The sequence below is a fragment of the Chrysochloris asiatica genome, unplaced genomic scaffold, assembly GCF_000296735.1.
Source record: "Chrysochloris asiatica unplaced genomic scaffold, ChrAsi1.0 scaffold00033, whole genome shotgun sequence".
Taxonomy (NCBI): domain Eukaryota; kingdom Metazoa; phylum Chordata; class Mammalia; order Afrosoricida; family Chrysochloridae; genus Chrysochloris; species Chrysochloris asiatica.
In genome coordinates, this window is record NW_006408551.1 from 23,066,039 (window position 1) to 23,070,863 (window position 4,825).

At 44.6% G+C, this 4,825-nt stretch overlaps 1 pseudogene; it reads left to right on the forward strand.

Annotated features, from left to right (window-relative positions):
• Positions 1–2,095: 2,095 nt before the first annotated feature.
• Positions 2,096–4,334, forward strand: LOC102822797 (annotated as a pseudogene).
• Positions 4,335–4,825: the final 491 nt, after the last annotated feature.

The window sequence follows — 4,825 nt, forward strand, 5'->3', positions numbered from 1 at the left end:
TAATATTCCATTCATGGGTGCTTAATACATAGCTACAGCCTCGAAAACCCTGTACAGGGTTGCTATGAGTCAGAACTGACTCCACGGCTCATAACAACAACAACATCCCTAGCTTCAACGAAGGCCAACACATGTCACTAGTCAGGGGTGGGGAATGTCCAGCCCACAGGTCGTATGTTGTTGTGGTGGTTAAGTACTATAGAGTCAGTTCTGATTCATAGTGACTCTGTATAGGGTTTCCTAGGAGTGGCTGGTGAATTTGAACTGCCAACCTTGAGGTTCAAACCAACATTGTGGTCTAGTGCATTATCCTACAGCATACCAAGACTCCTCACGGGCCATAGTTGTTGTTGTTGTTGTTAAGTGCCGTCGAGTTGGTTCCGACCCATAGCGACCCTGTACAGGGTTTCCGAGGGTGTAAATCTTTACGGGAGTAGAAAACCTCATCTTTCTCCCACGGAGCGGCTGGTAGTTTCGAACCGTTGACCTTAAGGTTCGCAGCCACTACGCTACCAGAACTCCGACTCACGTGCCATAGTGGGGTTGCAAAATCATTTGGTCTAACTCTGCCATGGCAACTGCAGTTCAACCATCACTTTAGGGGTGAGTTAATTAAATATTTGACCAATTATAACAGATAATTTTTAAGTTGATACTTTTGTATGGCCCACGAATGGTGTTATAAATTTTGGCAAAAAAAAGTTTCCCCACCCCTGAGCTAGACGGATGTGCCCTACTAAAACGCTGGTGGAGAGGTTCTATTACTAAAAGGAAAAGAGGAGAATGACTGCTAATGTAACAAGAACGAGGAGCAGCAGTCTGTGGCTCCTCCTTCCATCCCCCACCCCCCAACCCCCGGTGCTGGCAGGAAATACGATCTTCATCTTCGGCTAAACCTTAACTCTGCTTCCTGGGAGAAACTCTGCAATCCTCTGTGACGCCTTGTGGGACCTCTAGAAAATTCTTGTCCATTATCTTCCATGGCCACATCTGAAACTCCTTAAGGGTATTACAGCTTTTGCAGCCCTCTTCCAGCTGGTATAGATTTATAGACCTAGAAATTGCCTTAGGGAGTGAACAAATCAAGGCTATTAAAAAGCCTTGACTAGTTTATTTGGCTGCAATAATGAATATGACTCCATTTTTGATGTTTCATCACTGACAGCTTACAAGCTTCATCACTCTCCTTTTCCCTTAAATCCCACATCTGGGCAAGCTGATAAGAAAGTCTCGTGCCTTTTCCCTAGGCCCCAATGGAAAGTCTAAACCACACAAGCACAGGTCTGTATGCTGGAATCCTCACCCCAGGCCCACCTCCAACCACAATGAAAGCCAAGCTGGTCAAGCCATTGTTGGATCTGTTTGAGAGCCTGCCTTGCTGTCCTCAGAAAATCTCATTATGTGAGTAATAAATCATTTTCGTACCCTGTTGGTGTGTGTGTGTGTGTGGTATTATCAACTTCGACTTCTGAATCAAAATTTTGTTAGGGGGAGTTCATTCCTCCTCTAGGAGGTAAATACAACATTAAAGATATAAACTCATCAAAAATGTATTAGGTAGTTCTCATCTCTGCCAAAGAGCGACTCTGGCTATAGTTCTGCAAGCAGCAGAGTCTTGTTTCTCAATCTCTATTGCTATGAGTTGGAACTGACTCCATGTGATTAACCACAACCACGTAATTGGTCCCTGGAGTCCTGGTATGGCACTATAGGAAAAGCATTGGACTGCTAATCTCAAAGTTGGTGGTTCAATCCCACCAACTATTCTTTGGAAACACTATACAGGGTCACTATGAGTTGGAACCAACTTGATGGCACTTAACAACAACAATTTTTACAGAAGCAGACCACCAGGCCTTTCTTGTGTGGTGCCCCTGGGTGGGTTTGAACCACCAACATTTAGATTAGCAGTCGAGCACAAAGTATTTGTGCCATCCAGGGACCAACTATGTTGTTGTTGTTATTGTTATTAAGTGCCATGGAGTCGGTTCTGACTCATAAGTACCCTGAATAGGGCATACAAGAAGTGGCTGGTGAGTTCGAATCACCAACCTTGTGGTTCAAACCTGTGGTCCAGTGCTTTATCCTCAGCGCAATGCTGTGGTACAGAATCGACCTTGTGATTCAAACAGACCTTGCAGTCCTGTGCTTATCCTGCCATGCCACAATAGGACTCCATTTGAGAAACACTGAATACTAGTCTAGTCTCCTGTTGAGAATACAGAAGCAGTTGGGGGCAGAGCTTTAACAGCTAGGTGACCTACTTGTAAGCCAATTTTTCTTGTGTCACATCAACTAGTTTTATTGGCCCTTACTGAAAACAGCAGGGTAGAGCCAACATACCACCACGGCTTGTTTTCTAACTTTCCTCATAGGTACAAGTCTTTTTCACACACAAAAAAATCATGCCCCCTCATAATTTAGATTTTTGTTATAACAGCACTTTTTTATTTCTAGTGCCTAATTAAAAGCCATTGGAGGAGAATACTGAAAGTGCCATGGACTGCCAAAAGAACCAATAGATCTGTTTTGGAAGAAGTGCAGCCAGAGTGCTCCTTGGAGGCCAGGATGGCTAAGCTTCGTCTCTCCTACTTTGGACATATTGTCTGGAGGAAACAATCGCTGGAGAAGGATGTCATGCTGGGTAGGGTGGAGGGTCAGAGAAAAAGAGGAAGACCCCCAACGAGATGGATCAGCCAGGTGGCATCATTGATGGACTCAAGTGTGGGAGCGGTAGTGAGGTTGGCCCAGGATCGAACATTGTTTCATTTTGCTGTGCATGGGGTCGCTATGAGTCGGTTCCGACTCGATGGCACCTGACAACAACAACAACAACAATTAAAAACCACTTAGGATATGGGCTAACCTACAGTAACAGACCAACCCTAAAACATAGTAGTTCAAATTAGATCATTTATCTTTTATGAAGCCATCAGGAGACAGTTCATGAGTTTGGCTAAGGATTTCTATTCCTTCTATCTTGTTTTTCTTTCACTCCCTAGAGTACCCCATCCAAAACAATCCAAGGGCACTCAAGTCATTTCTGACTCAGAGTATCCAATCCTTGGGGAAGGGGAAAAAGAAGTGAAAGGCAAGTGTATGCATTTTAAGGAAGTGAAGCAGAAGTTACACATACCAACTCATTGCATATTCTTGTGGGGAGAAGTTAGCTGAAAAAAGTCTCTTGCTGGGAATTCATGCCTCTTGCTGGGAATTCAGACTAGGACCGACTAGGAAGAAGGAGAGGTGGAGTACTTCTGAATGTTTAGCCACTGAAAACTGTATGAATAGCAACCGAAGATTGTAAGAATACTGCAGCAGAAAGTGAAAATATGAATAGCAGTGGAACATTGTCAGCTATAGTGCCAGAAGATGAGTCCCAGAGGTTGGAAGGTTCTCAGAATACAAAGGGGGAAGAGCTGCCTCCTCAAAGTAGAATTGATTATAATGACGTGAATAGAGTAAGATCTTGGGACCTTCATTTGCTGATGGGGTACAACTCAAAATAAGAAAAAGCTGCAAACATTTATTAAAAATCAGAACATTTTATTGAAATATATATAATGGATGTTGTTGTTAACCATCTAGTGGGCTCCAACTCACAGAGACCCTGTATAGCTGCTGCTGAATTTGAATGTTGCTGTAATTCATTGTGGCCTCATGGTATAGTCCTCATCCTACAGTGTCACAAGAAGTATGAATAGAAGTTGTCAAAAATGAAATGGCACCCGAGCTCTGATGTCGCCATAGCTTACACTGCCATCAGTTCAGCACGCTGCCTTACACCACTGTCTACTTCCCGTTCAAGGGCACTGCAAAGCCACACACATGCTGCTGGGTGACCAGGGCCAGAGCTGGGAGGAGGCAGTGGTGACCAAGGAGACCTGGCTTCAGGGCCAGCTCAAGGCCTCCTGTCTGTATGGGCAGCTCCCCAGGTTCCAGGAAGGAGACCTCAGCCTGTACCAGTCCAACACCATCCTGCGGCACCCAGGCCACTCCCTCAGACTCTATGGGAAGGACCTTCGGGAGGCAACGCTAGTGGGCATGGTGAATGTTGATGTGGAGGACCTGTGCTGTAAGTGTGTCCACCTCATATACACCCACCATGAGACAGGCAAGGACGACTACCTGAAGGCACTGTCCAACTACCTGCAGCCCTTTGAGACCCTGCTGTCCCAGAACAAGGGGATGGGGTCAGGTTTCATTATGGGCACCAGATTTCCTTTGTCAATTACAACCTCCTGGACCTGCTGCTGATCCACCAGGTGCTGGCCCATACTCAAAGCCTTCCTGGCTTCCCCCGAGCACCTGAACCTCCTCATCAGTTGCAATGAGGAAACAGTGAGGGCCATGTGTGGAGCCCTTGGGTGGGGGCAGGGTGCCTGCCTCCCTTTCCTAGAACCAATAAAAGTTGTAGGAGAGGGAAAAAAAAAAAAAGGAATACATAAAGATAAATATCCTATGGATTAGTAAACTGAAATGGACTGGTATTTTGAATTAGACAATCATGGTTTACCATACCAGAAATGACAAATTGAAAAGGAACATTTCAAGATCTATCGTGAAGTATAATTACATTGGTTATAGGATAATATCCACATGCCTACAAAGAAGACTTGTTAATATCACTGTTATTCAAATGTATGCAACAACCATTAAGGCCAAGTGATGATGAAATTGAAGAATTCTACCAACTTCTTCAGTCTGAAATCCATCAAACATGCAATGAAGGTGATTTGGTAATTACTGGTGACTGGGATGCAAGGGTTGGAAACAAAGAACAAGGATCTGCAGTTGGATAACATGGCAATATTACAGATGGGAA